This window comes from Heteronotia binoei, chromosome 14 (genome assembly GCF_032191835.1).
Source record: "Heteronotia binoei isolate CCM8104 ecotype False Entrance Well chromosome 14, APGP_CSIRO_Hbin_v1, whole genome shotgun sequence".
NCBI lineage: Eukaryota > Metazoa > Chordata > Lepidosauria > Squamata > Gekkonidae > Heteronotia > Heteronotia binoei.
In genome coordinates this window covers 8,826,767-8,845,006 of record NC_083236.1, presented here as the reverse complement: position 1 = coordinate 8,845,006, position 18,240 = coordinate 8,826,767, and positions in this window count along the sequence as shown.

Here is an 18,240-nt window from a genome sequence, read left to right as displayed (position 1 = left end):
CCCCCTGCGGCACTCCGCATTCCAGTAGATGCCACTGGGATAATTCCCCCGCCCAAGAGCCACCCTCTGTCCCCAATCATGGAGAAAGGAAATCAGCCACTGCAAGGCTAATCCACGAATCCCTGCATTGGCGAGGCGGTGGGTCAACACCTCTTGATCAACTGTATCAAACGCTGCTGATAGATCTAAAAGTATCATCAGCGCTGAACCATCACGATCCAAACAACCATGTCCAAATGTTGGACATGGCATTCCACACACACAAAAACAAGCCTCTCATTTAAGAGGATCAGAGCATTTCTTGTTTACTTATCATCCCCAGTCCTTAAGAACAACAGTCTCCAGAGGCAGAATTGAAAACATCTGGATTCCAAAATAATCACTGGGTTTTAAAGAGCCCTGTGGCGCAGAGTGTTAAAGCTGCAGTACTCCAGTCCTAAGCTCTGCTCACAACCTGAGTTCGATCCCTGGCGGAAGCTGGGTTTTCAGGTAGCCGGCTCGAGGTTGACTCAGCCTTCCATCCTTCCGTGGTCGGTAAAATGAGTCCCCAGCTTGCTGGGGGGAAAGTGTAGATGACTGGGGAAGGCAATGGCAAACCACCCTGTAAAAAGTCTGCTGTGAAAACAACGTCACCCCAGAGTTGGAAACGACTGGTGCTTGCACAGGGGACCTTTCCTTTAAAAAAAAAAAAGATTCACTTCCCATCGAATCTAATAAAACAAAGGATATGCCTGCAGGATGTAGATGGGTGCTTAGACCTGAGGCTTTTGTTCTTCCTGGATAATGAGGAACTGCTGGAAATATTCAGGTTCTTTGCTGGAGATATTAATTGCTAGCTCAGAGAAGCTTGAATCCCACAGACTACCCCCCCCCCACACACACACACACAATCAATTTGGTTCAGAGACATCAGAGTTAGAGTTTTCCATGCACAACTTCTCACCCCTCTCTTCCCTTGTAAAGGAGTTACCAGGTTCAGACACATCGGAATCTCTCCAGTTTCCTTGGCACACCTGCTGCAGCACCGCGTCTGTGTGGAGTTGGTCAAAGATTTCCACCTAGAGGCTGAGAGAGGAATTTGCATTCTATTGATCCAGTTAGGTCTTGTCCCAGACCAGGGTTGAAATAGATATATTCTAAAAACATTTTCAGAATTTTCCTTTGTGAATGTTGATGACAAACATTTTCTAAACGTTCCCTCCATAAGCAAACGTTTGATGTTCAGAATCAACATCTGCTGGTTTTGCAGTAGCCATCAACATTTGACAGACTGCTCACAGTAGAATTTGATAGTATTGGAAATGTAGCAAACATTATTTGTCAGTCTCTGACAGCTGATGTGTGGCAGCTGTCAGCACTGGACTGCAGCTAAATAGCAGCTAGAAACTGGCCACCCAGGGCAGCTGACTTGTGGTGGAATCAGAAAACTTCCCCTGTCCCTTTTTAAATATTTGGATGGTATCTTGATTGTTCTAAACTGTGAACAGTCAGAAGCTGGAGATCAAATTTCAACATAAAATCTGAGCTGGGGAATTTAAAAACTTCTGAATTGTGATGTATTTGGGTTTTAGCTCTGCCTTCAGAACATTAAAGGGCTGAGCTCAAAGACCATGTGAGGAGAAAGATAGTCATCTCACCTTGGCATATTGTTGTTAGGAGGAATTTCCCATTTGTGTATTTCCTGACTGACTTGCACAATTAATTATTCTTGGGCCCTTAATGCCCTTTTCTAACCCCAACCAAAGCTAGTTGCCACCAATTCACTGGGTTGGATCCTGTGAATCTGTTTGGATAATGAAGGCCCTTTCTTCCCATCAAAGGGAACTTCCCCTAATGCAAAATACTCAAATGTCATGGGAAAACTCATTCCACAAGAGGATAGCACTAAACTGGTGGAACAGATCCATGGAATCCAATCCGTTTGTTCATATCCTACAATAGGCAAGTAGTTGGCAGGTAGGTACAGAAGGTAGGTAGATGTGTGTGTGTGAGAGAGAGAGAGAGAGGGCGTTTTCACACAGGGCTTACCCCGGAGCGACGTCATAAGAACATAAGAAAAACCATGTTAGATCAGGCCAATGGCCCATCCAGTCCAACGTTCTGTGTCACACAGTGGCAAAAAAATTATATATATACATATACATACATACACACACACACACACACACACTGTGGCTAATAGCCACTGATGGACCTCTGCTCCATATTTTTATCTAAACCCCTCTTGAAGGTGGCTATGCTTGTGGCCGCCACCACCTCCTGTGGCAGTGAATTCCACATGTTAATCCTATGGCTGGGCATTGCAAACTTCTCTCCCCCCCCCGCCACCCCCCCGCCACCCCCCCGCCACCCCCCCCCCGGCCTACTGAGAGTCATAGTGGCTTCCCAGGGTCTCAGATTTTTTTTATAGTGGAGTTTGAGATGGGAGCAGCTTGCAGGCTCTTTGGAGATAATGGGAGCCAAGAATGCCAATTTACTTGCATTGGCTCCACTGAAATACATTGCAGAACAAAAAAAAAGCATTGCAAAGAAAATGCAGATTGGATTTTCCATTAAAGTCTCTAGTGTCAGATGGACTAGTCTGGGAATGGAAAATCCATTCCACATTTTCTTTGCAACTTTTTTGGGGTTGCAATGTATTTCAAAGGAACCCAGAGAAGCTTCTGTAGTAAAGAGGAGCTGGGAAATTTGGCAGCCTTTCCCTCTGCTGCCTATGCTCAGCAGCAGCTTGAGCTTGAAAAGGTAAGAACATGCAGGGAAGTGGGCAGGGGAGAAGAGAGCTATGGGCCGATTAAAGCCTTGTGAGGGCCAGTTCTCGCCTCGGGCCATAGGTTCGACACCCCTGATTTGCATCATTCACCTCCATTTTATCCTTACAACATCCCTCTTTGGTAGACTGGTGTGAGACTGACTGGCCCAAAGTCACGCAGCAAGCTTTTCAGGTCAGAGCAGGATTTGAACCTGCAGCTCCCAGATCCTAGTCTGGCATTCTTCTAACCACTACATCACACTGGCTCTTGATAAAGTGAAGGAAAGCTGGAATGCAATTATTAATCATGCTTTTTGCATGGCCTTCAGAAATCTTGTATCTGTACACTGAAAACTGCCTTCCCTTCTTCCAGAAATGTGACATGTGCAGAATTACATTTCTGTTTTTCACATAAGCACACCAATCGTGGAAACTTAAAAAAAAATGTCTCTAAGATGTCAAAAGACTCCTTTTTCTTTTGTGTCTGAGAAAACCTAGTACTAAACACTTTCAGCAACACGTGAATTTGAGTTTAGTTTGTTTTTCTTGAAAATTGATTGCAGTTTTCAACAATGTCCACTAGATGGAAGTAGGGTATCATATTGACTTTGTATTTCTTGGGTAAACTCTGGCAGTTAGTTGGTTTCTCAAATGTAAATTAGAGCCTTCTGGTACCTTGATTACTCAAAGTTTTTTATTTTAGCGTAAGCTTTCATGATCAGTCAGTCAGTTTATTATTACAGTCATTGACCAGAACATGTAAGTCATAGAACAACCTTAAAAGTACCTTATAAAAAGTCCCACAAAGAATCTACATATTTAAGATTTGATGATCTATTATCTGATAATAGATATTATCTGATAATAGATTTAAGATCTATTATCAGTTGCATGTGAATTCCAAGGAATATAAAATGGAGAATATATATAATGGAAATATATATATAATGGAAATACTCAATTTATTTTTTTAAAAAATGAGTATTTATATCTCTCGGCTTGGCTTCGCGAACGAAGATTTAAGAAGGGTGCAATAGTCTACGTCTGCTGCAGGCTCGCTGGTGGCTGACAAGACCAATGAGGGACAGGCAGGTCCGGCCACAGTAGCTGCAGGGAAAAGTCTGATTTATATAGCACATAAAAATTGCATGAAAACATGCATTGTATAGAATTTATATTCCTGTTTTAGAATGGCAAAAAAGAAACAACTGTGAACAAATATCCATACTTTTCCCCCCACCTGCTAATTTCTCTCTACCCCACACCCCTTAAATTTTAGGAAAGCCGTTTAAGAAGGATGTGTCTAATGAGTTTAACATATTTGCTTAATCTAGTTTATATAAAATTTTATGTTCCACTGCCTGGCAATGATGACTGTTAGAATCGCCAAGCACAACTGGATCATTAGAGCCACTTCAGCCTATGCCAGTCGATCACTCTCTAGATACGAGTTGCAAGGGAGTCTTCAGACAGACCTTCGCAAGGTGCATATGGAGCAGCCCTGGCCTGGATGGCCCAGGGTAGCCCAATATCATGAGATCTTGGGAGCTAAGGAGGGTCGGCCCTGGCTAGTACTGGGATGGGAGACCATAAGGAAGCTCGGAGCTACTAAGCAGAGGCAGGCAATGGCAAGCCACCTCTGAATGTCTCTTGCCATGAAAGCCCCGTGGGTTCCCCATAAATTGGCTGTGACTTTAGGGCATTTAAAAAAAAAAACCCACACACACATATATGGAGCAAATATTTGGGAAAGCTGCACCAGTTGAATTTCCACCTCCAGGCTAAATTTCTAGCTACAAGTCCAAAGCAAACTGTTAGGAGTGTGGAGGGAGCACAATATGTGAGAGTGCACAGCATGAACATATGAACATGTGAAGCTGCCTTATACTGAATCAGACCCTCGGTCCATCAAAGTCAGTATTGTCTTCTTAGACTGGCAGCGGCTCTCCAGGGTCTCAAGCTGAGGTTTTCCATGCCTGTTTGCCTGGACCCTTTTTTGGAGATGCCGGGGATTGAACCTGGGACCTTCTGCTTCCCAAGCAGATGCTCTACCACTGAGCCACCGTCCCTCCCCCTCGTCCATGTTGACTGCTTGCATGACACAGATGTTAAAGGAAAGTATTAGCCTTCTATAGCAAGTGGAAATACATCTTAGCAATTTTGATACCCCTCTGAGTAACACAGAGGTCCAGGCGTTTCCATATAGTTTCACCATTTTCTGCCGTGAAGGGCTTTCAGTGGCATCAACAATGAGCTCAATATAAGCACAGACTGGAGTGGCTACAGATAGCTTTGAAACCTCTCCAGAATTTGTTTCATGGCTGCCCTGAAATCATGTGATGTGATGTTTTCCATGACTTTATACTTTGGCATGTTGACCTGTTATGTAACCCAAAGTTGCAGCTGTCAGTTTGCATTTTACTTTTTAAATAATAAAAATAAAAACTTCTTTTAAAAAATCCCAGCTGCAGCTTTAGCCTTCGCAACAAAATAATTTCTTTAACAGAACTGCCTGTAAAGGATCTATAAACATTTGGAACCAGAGCCCTCTGTTCTCCATGCTACATATAATGAGACTGTGGTGGGTCTCAATCACATCACGTGATCTGGACACTATACTTCTGTTGATACAGCCCAAAATGACATTTGCCTTTTTAGCCACCACATCACACTGTTGACTCATGTTCAGCGTATGATCCCTAGATCCTTTTCGCACATACTACTGCTAAGACAAGTCTCCCCCATCCTATAGTCATGCATTGGATTTTTCCTGCCTAGATGCAGAACTTTACATTTATCCCAGTAAAAATTCATTTTATTGGTTTTAGCCCAGTTTTCCAGCCTGTCAAGGTCATCCTGTATTCTGTTTCTGTCTTCTACTGTATTTGCAACCCCTCCCAATTTCGTATCATCTGCAAATGTAATAAGCATTCCCTCTATTCCTTCATCCAAATAATTGATAACGATGTTGAACAAAACAGGTCCCAGGACAACTCCTTGAGGCACTCCACTTCTCACTCCTCTCCAAGAGGATGAGGAACCATTCACAAGCATTCTTTGGGTGCGATCTGTCAACCAGTTACAGATCCACCTAACGGTAACAGGATCCAAATCATATTTTACCAACTTGTCAATGAGGATAGTATGTGAAACCTTATCAAAAGCCTTACTGAAATCAAGGGAGAGATTCTCCTTCCTTCCTCCTGCCTCCTTCCCCAGCTTTCCCCACTTTGCTTCCTGCACAAAGCAGTTATTCCTGCATGCTCTGAAGCATATGGCCCAGCCCTTTCCATACCTTAGTTCACTAGCCCATGTCAGCCACATATTCTCCTGATCAGCAACACATAAGGTAGGAACTGGGGGGGGGGGCTGTATTTTAGCCTTGGGGAGGTGAGTGAGCAAAGGTGGTTGGACTCGGAGGGGGTGGGTGGCCCCAGCAGCCTTTGTATTCTGTAGTGGACTTGTGTACAATGTGTGCGGGTGCCTGCACAGCCATTTTGACCCTTGGACACTAGTGCTGCCAGCCTCCCAGTTCAGCTGGGGGTTCCCCCAATTTGGAGGGCTCCTTCCAGCCCCAAGCCAGCTACCAGCAGGGGAAGCCATGCTCCCAATAGTCCTCAGTGGCCCCATGGGTGTAGGGTGCACCTACCTCCCCAGCTGTGAATTTGTGGCTTGTGAGGCAAATGTGCCCAGTGCCTTTTGTCTTGGAGAGAGCGGAAGCTGCTTGCTCCTCCCTTCCAAGACTTGACTGGGGCTTGGAAGGGCAGTAGCACACAGCGCCTGCTCTCCCCCCCCCCCAAAAAAAAACTATTTAAAGGCAAGGTCCCTTTAAGAGGTTGGGGAAAACTGGGGCGGGCATAGATGTGTGGCAGTGTGTCCCCAGCATGATGACATCATTCTACATGACATCATTGCATTGAGGATGGCCCTGCCCTGGAATGCCCCCCGAATTCCCCTGCTGGGGAATTGTTGGAACTTAGCAACCCTATATGAACACTTGGGGGAGGAGGGGGAAATGCTCTGCACTGCAGTACCACAGTGCACAGCATCAGCACAGCATTTCATAGAACAGAATCATAGAATCATAGGGTTGGACCCCCAGGGTCATCTAGTCAATCCCCTGCACAATTCAGGAAACTCACAAATACCTACTCCTAAATTTACAGGATCCAAATTGCTGTCAGATGGCCATCCAGCCTCTGTTTAAAAACCTTCAGGGAAGGAGAGCTCACCACCTCCCGAGGAAGCCTGTTCCACTGAGGAACTGCTCTGTCAGGAAGTTCTTCATAATGTTGAACCAGAAACTCTTTTGATGTAATTTCAACCTGTTGATGTAATTTCTGTTTAACAATTTTTTATTATATTTCAGTCCTAGGAAAGAGAAGAAGAAGACTGCAGATTTATACCCCGACCATTTCTCCGATTCAGAGACTCAGAGCGGCTTACAGTCTCCTGTATCTTCTCCCCCCAATAGGAGGCACCCTGTGAGGTGGGTGGGGCTGAGAGGGCTCTCCCAGAAGCTGCCCCTTTCAAAGACAACTCCTTTTAGAGCTATGGCTGACCCAAGGCCATCCCAGCAGGTGCAAGTGGAGGAGTGGAGAATCAAACCTGGTTCTCCAAGATAAGAGGCCACAAACTTAACCACTACACCAAACTGACACTCTTAGAGAAAGGGAAACAAGTAGGGAAGGGGGTAGATGGGGTTATAAAAATTAACATTTCAATTTTTATTTCTCCAACAGATTATCTGCTTCCATAGAGCTTTAAACTATAGTTCCATTAAAAATCTCTTCATATATATATATTCTTAACATCTCAATAATCTATTCACTGTAAAATGGTGATATAGAATTGGTGCTGGGCACAATTTTGCCTTCTCTTTTAACTGGGCTCAGTGGGGGGGAGGGGTCACTTTTTGTATGTGTAGGGAGGGCCCCCCACCAGCTTCCCTTCCCATCTGCATGAAGTTAAAAACCCACCCTTCCCCTACATGCCAGGCATGCTGTAGCTGCAAAGGAAGAGTGTGTGCACACTCCATGTTGGGAAATTCCTGGAGATTTTATGGGAAGGTGGGGAGGGACTTTTATCAGGTGCAATGTCTCTAAAGCAGCTATTTTCTCCAAGGGAAGTGATGTCTCTAGTCTGGTTATCACTTGTAATTCTGGGAGATCTCCACGCAGGGCTGGCTCGTCCACTAGGCAAACTAGGTGGCTGCCTAGGGCGCCGGGCGGTGGGGGGGCAGAAAATTGGGCTCTCTCCCCTGTTACCCCAGGCAAGCGCTTAGTTTGCCTTCCTCCCCCCGCTGCTAGCCCCCTCCATCCCGCCCCCCATGCCCCCCACCACCATGCCCCACATGATTGCCCCCCCTCCCCCTGCTCGTCACGACTAAAACGAAGGCCTGCCGGCTCCTCGCAGTCTGTGCCTGTGCATTTTGTTAAAAGACTCTTAAGGAAACCCACAGGTGAAGGCTGTGAGGAGGCAGGCCTTAGTTTTAGTCATGGCGAGTGGGGGGGGGGGAGCAGGAGCAAGTGAGCAGAGTGCCGCGGCATCGGTGTGTGGGGCATCGGTGGGCCAGAGGAGGCTAGCGGCAAGCTGGAAAGGGTGGAGGCAGGCTGGAGGGGCCTAGCAGCGGGGGGGGGAGGGAGGCAAATGGGAAAGGAAGGGGAGGGGAGGAGGGAAGGAGGAGGAGGTGGGTGGGCGCCATGCCTAGGCAGGGCACTGGGGGGTGGCAGTGGAGGGGTGCCTGCCTAGGGCACCAGGCACCCACAGGTTGGCGCCCTCTCCAAGCCCCACCTGGAGGTTGGCAATGCTATTGCATTCCAGCCTGAGGCCTATAGCTATTCTTGAGTTTTCCTATAGTCAAAGCAGAGACAGGTTTTGGGCTTGGTGTGTGTGAGTTCAATGGAAAATGGTGTGTATCAAAGGGGCAATCCATTCAAGAAAATGGATTCTCATTCTATGAGCTCTCTGAACAAAGCCTGATTTCATGCTCAGAGGAAGAAACAGAAACTTTTATGGCGATACATGGGTGGGTGGGAATTCCTGTTTGGCATACTGCAACACAGGAAAGTGGAATAAATAATATGTTGGGGGGAATTTTCATGCTTTTACAAGACTCTGATGAAGAAGTATGTGGACAGAATGGAGCAAGTGTAGAGGAGAGCAATGAGGATGATCAGGGGCCTGGAGACCAAGCCCCAGGAGGAAAGGCTGTTGTGAATGTTCAGTCTGGAGAAGAGGAGGACATGATGGCTCTCTGTAGAATTTGAAGAGCTGTCACTAGGGCTGCCAAACTCCCACCAGAGTGGAGGATCCCCCAGTTTGGGGGGCCCCAACCCACTGGCACAGAGGAGGCCACCATCCCACTACCAAATAACCCCACATGATGATGTCACCTGGACGTGATGTCATCATGTTGGGCACATCACACTGGGGATGCTGTAGGATTCTTGGTAAAACTCTATGGTACCATGAATCCTAGAGTGTTGCACAGTAGTGGAGGGACTTGGCAGCCCTAGCTGTCATTTAGAGACCACCAGGAAGCTGTTCCTGTTGGCAGCAGAGGCTGGACTTGTAATAATAGGTTTAAATTAAGGGTGGGAAGGAATCAATTGGATATTAAGAAAAACTTCTTTACAGTAAGAGTTGTTTGAAAGTGGCATCAGCTAGGACTTCTGGAGTTGGAACATAGAGAGTTGAGCCGATTCTCTCAAGAGGAGTGGACCAGAGCCTCTGTTCTGGGTAGAGAAGGAGACCTCAACTCCTGCTGCTTACTTTTCTCAGCGAGGGAAAAGGCCAAGACGGGCTCAGGAAAATTCTGAGGGGATTTACTTTGGCTGACGAGGAGTCCCAGTGGGGTTCCTTGTAGGCTTTGAAGAGTCCCCGGCAAAGAATTGCATTCCAGCGTCTACAGAGGATTTCCATGGTCATTAAATTGACTTAAATTCATCATGTTTCAAGCTTTCTTTGGACTATTCTAATATCTAAACATTTCTCTCCGGCAAGAACGGTGTCAAGAAGGATATATTGGGTTGCAAGGTAAGAAGATCTTTATCGTTCCGGGAGTAAAATCAATCTTATTTGAGATAAAGATTAAGATTTGGGGTAATTTCGGGACTTTTGGAATTTAAGAAGCAAAGTTAAAAGACAAAAAACAATTATTGTTTGGAATACTTGCGGTTTCTGCAAAAAAAAACCCATCGTCACTGAATTGCTGAAGTGGAAGACGTCACAGGAAGTGGCGTCATAATGGTATTGCAAGATCTCTCAACCATCGAGAACGTGAGTTCGTGGCAAGAAAGGAAGGAAGGAGCCATTTGAAGAAGGGAATTTTTAAACCTCCTGGCCTTCTCTAGGATATTAAAACCATAGAAAAAATGTGGCGGCCATTAAGGGAAGGTCAAAAAACTTAATTACTGATAATAAGAAGCAATTAATTAAAGAATTAAAAAAAGATACAGAATCAAGTGCAGAAGTGGTGAAGACAGAAATCAAAAAAGAAACTGAGGATCTCAGAAAGGACTCACAAGCAACATTAAATAAAGTACATGTGGTTGAAAATAAAGTGAAAGATCAAGATTCCATTACTAATAAATTGCAGGAGAAAGTAGTTTTGCAGGACTGTAAGTTAATGGAAAACCAGAGGAGAGGAGTACCTGAAAATGAAGGATCTGATTTAAGGACATATATAATAAGAATCATTGCTGAGTTTTTGGAGATGGACCCTGATGAATCTAACTATCTTTATGACTATATATACAGAGTCAATTCATTGTTTGCCAAGAAAAATAAATTACCAAGAGATGTGGTAATAAGATTTATGTCAAGAGATATGGTGGGAAAAATCTTAAGTAAACAATTTGAAAAAGCATTGGAAGTGGATGAAAGCAGAGTAAGAATCATGAAAGAGTTGCCAAGAAAGGTCATAAATGACAGAAGACTGTATAAAAAACTAACTGACAAGCTGCGGGAGAATGAAGTGAGATACAGATGGACACTGCTAGAAGGTCTAAGTTTTGAACACGGAGGAAAGAGGATTACAATCACAAATGTACAAGAACTGAGGAGGTTTGTTGAAGAAAATAGGGATTTTGGGGATACAGAATAATAAGAATTGCTATGGATTACAAATTAATATCTTGGAACGTAAATGGACTAAATTCACCACAAAAAAGAAAGGCTACATTTCATTGGATCAAGAAACAAAAATGTAGTATAATTTGTTTACAAGAAGTACATATTAAACAAATGGATTATAAATTTTTGCGGAATAAACAATTGGGGAAAGAATTTTTTCATTGGCGAAAGAGAAAAAAAGGGGAGTGATTTTTTATATTAAATAAGAATTGGATCCAAAATTGATTTTTAAGGATGATGATGGAAGATATTTAGCTGTGGAAGTGATGATGAATGACAAAAAGACATTGTTATTGGGACTGTATCCCCCAAATGGGGCAAAAGACTCTTTCTTTAAAGATATTGGGCAACAATTGGACCAAGTGACTTTTGAACAAATAATGGTAATGGGAGACTTCAATGGAACAATTATAAATATTTTCGACAGATCAGGAAAAAGAAATAAAGAGGGGAAATTACCAAAGTCATTTTTTTTAATTTAGTGAAACAAGAAAATTTGGAAGATATATGGAGGAAATTTAATCCTAAGGTGCGTGGCTATACTTTTTTTTCAGCTAGGCATAACTCTTTCTCAAGAAGCAATATGTTATGGACTACAAAAGATCTTGGACATGACAAAAAAAACAGAGATTCTTCCTAAGGTTGGGACTGACCACAATCTATTGATGTGGTCAGCAAAAAGTGTGAAAAAGACTAGGAGATGGAGAATAAATGATTTGCTACAGAAAACAGAGATAGTGGTGTCTCTAGAAAAAGAAACTAAAGCTTTCTTTCAGATAAATGAAAAGGAGGACATTCAATTCCAAACTGTGTGGGATGTGTATAAGCAGTAATGAGAGGTATTTAAATTACAATGAACAATAAAGATAAGAGAGCCAAAGAGAAACAAATGCTGGATATTCAAAAAGAGATTGGAAAAAAAGAAAAGGAACTTAAAAAAAGACTGGGAAGGAAGATAATAAGGGAGATTACAATATTTCAGAATCAACTGAGACATTTGTTAAATAAAGAGGTAAAATGGACTCTTAAGAGACTGCAACAGAAATCCTTTGAAGGAGCAAATAAGCTTAGAAAGTACTTGGCTTGGCAAATGAAAAAAAAAGGGAAAATAAATTTATTAATAAAATTGTATCAGGAGGCAAAGAAATTGTTGACCAAGAGGGATTAAAAGGGAATTTTACAAATACTATGCTAAGTTATTTCAAGGTCAAAAGGTGAAGAAAAGGAAAATAGATGCATATTTACAGAAAATCCAAATAAAACCCTTAAAGAAAATATGAAAAAGGTCTTAAATGAACCAATTAAAAAAATTGAAGTTGAAGCTGCAATAAATTCAATGAAAATGGGAAAGGCACCGGGTCCAGATGGTTTTACAGCAAAATTTTATAAAGTCCTCGTGGAGACGTTAACACCAAAACTTCAGAAGTTGATGAATATTATAAGGATTGATGGGAAAATACCAAATACATGGAAGGAAGCAGTAATTTTGTTGATACCAAAAGAAGATAGAGACACTACAAATGTTAAAAATTATAGACCAATTTCTTTACTTAACAATGACTATAAAATATATGCTAGGATACTAGCAGAATGACTCAAACAGCATTTGAATAATTTTATTAAGGAGGAGCAAGCAGGATTTCTTCCCAGGAGACAAATCAGAGATAATATTAGATCTGTTATAGACATTGTTGAATATTATGAGAAACACCCTGAAAAAGAAGTGGCATTATTTTTTGCAGATGCAGAGAAAGCTTTTGATAATGTGATTTGGGACTTTATGTTTGCAGTGATGGAGAAATTGGGACTAGGAGAAGATTTTATAAGAATGGTTAAAGCAATATATACTGAACAAGAAGCAAAACTCTGTATAAATGCAGACTTGACAGAAAAAATGGTAGTTAGCAAAGGAACGAGACAAGGTTGCCCTCTATCTCCATTGATATTTATAATGACTTTAGAGTTTGCTTATGCAAATATAAGAAGATAAGGAAATAGAGGGACTGAAATGTAAAGGTTTTTCTTACAAGTACAGAGCAATTGCGGATGATGTAATGTTTATCACTGAAAATCCCATATATGTAACACCATTGCTGCTTCGTAAGATACAAGAATATGGAGAACTGGCTGGCTTTTATATAAATAAAGAAAAGTTAAACGTTTTGTATAAAAATATGACAAGAGCCATCAGGAAAAATTACAAAAGGTAACAGAATGTGAAGTAGTAATGAAAGTAAAGTATCTAGGCGTGGAAATTACTATGAAAAATATAGACTTGAATAAAAATAATTATGAGAAGTTTTGGCGTAAAATTGATGAAGATTTAATTAAATGGAACAAATTAAACTTGTCTATGCTGGGCAGAATTGCTGCAACTAAGATGAATGTAGTACCAAGAATGATGTTTTTATTTCAAACAATTCCAATTGTGAAGGACAATAAACAATTTAGTAAATGGCAAAGGAAGATCTTAGAATTTGTATGGGCAGGGAAAAAACCAAGAATTAAAATGAAAATTTTAATTGATGCTAAAGAAAGAGGAGGTTGGGAGCGAGGTCAGGAGCTTGGGAGTGCTACTGGAGTCTTCCCTGACAATGGAGGCCCAGATAGCTGCCACTGCCAAATCCGCCTTTTTTCATCTTAGACGGGCGAGGCAGTTGGCCCCCTTCTTGGAATGAAGCAACCTGGCAACAGTGATTCATGCAACGATCACCTCGAGATTGGACTACTGTAATGCCCTCTACATGGGGCTGCCCCTGTACCGAACTCAGAAACTGCAGCTAGTGCAGAATGCAGCAGCCAGGCTGCTAGTGGGACTACCTCGGTGGGAACATGTGCGGCCTAGGCTGCGGGAACTGCACTTGCTGCCAATTGTATACCGGGTTCATTACAAGGTGCTGGTTATTACCTTTAAAGCCCTATATGGCCGAGGACCTGCCTACCTTAGGGACCGCCTCTCTCCATATGTTCCCCAGAGAGCACTGTGCTCCAGCTCACAAAATCTTTTGGAAATCCCTGGGCCTAAGAAGGCCAAACTAAAAACAACCAGGGAGCAGGCCTTCTCCATAAAAGCGCCCCAATGGTGGAGCTGGCAGAAGAGGTGCGGGCCCTACAGGATCTTAATCAGTTCCGTAGGGCCTGCAAAACCGCCCTCTTCCAATTAGCCTTTTAAGATGGAATCAGAACTAATATTACGCTATCTTGGACAAACAGAGATTGTAGCACCATTATATTGTTTTTAGATTAATTTTAATATTAATTTCTATATTGTATTTATGTCATTGTTTACTGATTTTATTATCTGTTTATTGTTATATCATGATATTATATCATGCTTTGTAAGCCGCCCTGAGCCTGCCTTGGCGGGGAGGGTGGGGTATAAATAAAAACTTATTATTATTATTAAAGTCTCCTGGCACCACATCCAAATTTTAGTGGACCATGAAGGAGAAGTGTGCAAATAACCGGGCCACGGGGTGGGGTGGGGGGTGAGTTTGGGAAACCCTGCTCTAGACTAATCCTGCATTGAGCAGGGGATTGTGCTAGATGACCTGTCTGGCCCCTTCCAATGCTATGATTTTACGCTCATCTTGTGTAGAAGGGGACATTTGGTTTTTTTAAAAAAAATGAGTTATTATTTAACCCTTTTTGTAGAAGGATCCCTTGTAGGCCCTTTGTGCTACATTGTATCTCATTCACTGAGCCCTGTAATCCCAAATACAATTGTGGCTTCGATGTGGCTTTGCTGACAATTCCTGTTTCATTTGCATCAGCTGAAAGGAGCTTCAGCAAGCTGACGTCTCAGGTCACAAATGCCCCAAGGTTGACAGAATGCTTTAGCAGGTCTGTCAATTGAATCACATGAGGCACAATATATAGATTTTGATACTGTGATTCACAGTTTTGCTGTTGAAAAAACAAGGCAGAATGTGTTTTGATTACGCACGCCTAGAGATGTAACTTTCTACAAAATGTCCAGGCCTTCCCATCTCTACATGCACCACTGCCTGGACACTCAGAGGATTTAGCTTTCAGTTAGTTTTTGTTTGCAAACATCAGATACAATACATGTTTAAAGGAATATTGTTATGGAAAAAATATACATTGTTATACCAATGTTAGATCTATGTTAATTGCACACAAAAATTTAAAGTTCCTAAAGGTGCCACTGGACACAAACGTATATCTAACTAGGAGAAAGTGAGAGAGTTCAAGTTGACCTCTTGGAGGCCAAAGTGAGAAAGCACAAGTGTCATGATCCTAAGGCCTAATGGGGCCTACAGGCCTGGAGAAGCCTACATTGGAGTTGCTGGTGGGCCTACATCTCCCATGGTCCCTTCTGTCACTCTGATTGGGTGGCAGAATTTTTGAAGGGAAAACTGGCCAAGGAGGAGGTGGGACCTGGGAGGAAAGCATAAAAGGCCAAGCCACAGACAGGGTGTGTTCTGTCTGGAAAAGGCTGCAGGAGAGAAGGAAGCAGGAGAGATCCCTCACCCAAAGGGGGTGGTGAGTTTTTGTAGTTATGGCAAGGTAATTTCTATTTAGATGCATCAGGACTTTTATTTATTTACACCAGCCTTTACTGTTTCTTATTTCACTGTGTCAAGCACCGATATTTCCCAATAACAAAGTCCTTTTGTTTTAAATCAAAAGATATGTTTATTTCAGGAAACTCAGGAGCTTTACCAAGGACACAAGCCTTGGGAGTAATGGAGTACGGTTACAAAGTTGCTATATAGAATATCATCAAGTTTACACTACAGATGCATACTTGAGTCATGGGTTCAAAGATTACTAAGCAACTATCTATTTATTACTAGGCATCTTAGGCTATTGGAAAACATCAGAAACATTCTCACACTTCTCTGTGAACAGATAAGGGTTGCCTGTGTGAAACCGGGGGAGGATACTTTGAGGTACCAACTGCTAGCCTGTACCATAAACATCTCCGGGCCAGATGGCTTTGCTACGTGCTCTCTGGGTTGTAAATAATGCGGGAGAGCCAGACTGGTGACATGCTCTCTACATCGTAAAAGCTGGTCAAGAAATGAGCGTGCTTGACATACTGCCCCCCTAAGCTCCCCTCCTGGGCTTGGATGGATATTTAGCATAGAATTGTTTAATTAGGACTGGGGCCCTCACATTTGAACTTATTACCCATTCACCATGGGCTACTGAGAAATGTTTCCACCTAATAAGAAAATATAACACACCTCGCTTCAGCTTAGCATCTAGGATTTCTTTTACTTCATGGTGATTCTGATCCCCCACTGGTATAGGTTCTGGCGCATTTGGTCTAGGGTGCCAGGGCGTTGCTCCAGGGTCTTTTCTGAGTAAGCTGCAATGAAAAATTGGGTGTATCTTACTAAACATTTTTGGCAACTCTAGTTCAACAGTCACTTTATTAATCATTCATTTTATATGAAATGGTCCCAAAAATTTGTAGGCCAGTTTTTTAAACGTTTGTGGTAACGGTAAGTTCTTGGTTGACAGAAACACAGTATCTCTCACTTTAAAGTCCCAAGCGGGTGAATGATGCTTATCATAATGCTTTTTGTATGTCTCTTTGGTTAGGTCCAAGTTTTCCTGGATGTTGCTCCAGGCTTTCCTCAATTTCCTCCACCATTGCTAAAAAATGGATGGGCTTTCTGTTGTGAGTCCTCCTGGTAGCTGGGGAAAGGGCTTCTCCTCATAACCATTCACCACTAGAAAGGGGGAGGATTTGGTGGAGCTATGTATGCTATTATTATAACTATATTCCGCAAAGGGGAGTAGTTCTGCCCAGTTCGATTGCTGGTAGTTCACAAAGCACCTATTGTTCCAGCAACGCGTTCATTCATTCCGTCTGTCCATCCATCTGAGGGTAATACGCAGAGCTCAGGCCCTGCTTAATGCCTGCTAATTTGCAAAATTCCTACCAGAAGTTGGCAACAAATTGTACTCCTCTGTCACTAATTAATTTATCTGGGAAGGAGTGTAATATCACCACATGTTGAAAGAATAATTGGGCTAGTTTCTTAGCCGTCGGTATCTGGGAGCATGGTACAAAGTGCGCTTGTTTAGAAAAGGTTTCCACTACTTACAAGAATTACGGTTTTTCCTTGGGAGGGAGAGAGCTCCATGATAAAGTCCAGCAATACCACTGACCAGGGTCGGGATGCTGTTTCTAGTGTTTGTAATAATCCCAGCGGCTTTCCCCGTCGCCATTTCGCCATTAGCCATATCAGGCAGGAGGCTACATACTCTGATACGTCCCTTTTCATGAATGGCCACCAAAATTGCCTATTCACTAGGTGCAGGGTTTTGACATACCCAAAATGACCAGTGATCTTGTTGTCATAACATGATTGTAGTACTTTTCTGAGGCTTTCTGGTATGTATAGTTTATTGTCTTTGTACCAAAAACCTCCCCCCCTCTTTTCACCCCCTCAGGTTTTGTATTGCCTTCCTTCTCCACCTCTTTACTCAACCTCTCTCCCCACTGCTCTTTGGTCACTTTGCGCTTTGATTGTGAGAGGGTGGTTACAGTTCCCCCCAAGAGGCTGGGGGATATTAACAAATCAATCACCTCTTCTCTTTGGCTGTTATGCTGAGGAAGGCGTGATAGAGCATCTGCTAAAAAGCTCTTAGACCCTGATATGTGTTTCAGCTTGAAATTGAATTTGGGCTTCAGGTTTCATAGAGGCTGACATACCATCTCTTGATGGTCCCCTTCAGTTTGGATCCTAAGTAATACACTCAGCTGAACTCATCAGGGAAGGTGTGTAATACATGAAGTTGTTAGCTTGTATCAAAAAATATTCCACCTTTCGGGGTCTCCGTCGAAGGTGGCATCCATCTCCCAGCCCCTGCTGTAGTCTACTGGTTGTGGCAGCGGCGGTGGGGGCTGAGGTTGTTGCGGTGGCGGCGGCTGATCTTTTTTTTTTTAAGAAAGTGATACCTTGCTGGATCAGGGGAATGCTGTAGACATCATTTATCTTGATTTCAGTAAGGCTTTTGATAAGGTTCCACATACTATCCTTGTTGACAAGTTGGTAAAATGTGGTTTGGATCCTGTTACCATTAGGTGGATCTGTAACTGGTTGACAGATCACACCCAAAGAGTGCTTGTGAATGGTTCCTAATCCTTTTGGAGAGGAGTGACAAGTGGAGTGCCTCAAGGATCTGTCCTGGGACCTGTTTTGTTCAACATCTTTATCGATGATTTGGATGAAGGAATAGAGGGAATGATTATTAAATTTGGAGATTATACTAAATTGGGAGGGGTTGCAAACAAAGAAGAAGACAGAAACAGGATACAGGATGACCTTGACAGGCTGCAAAACTGAGCTAAAACCAATAAAATCAATTTTAAC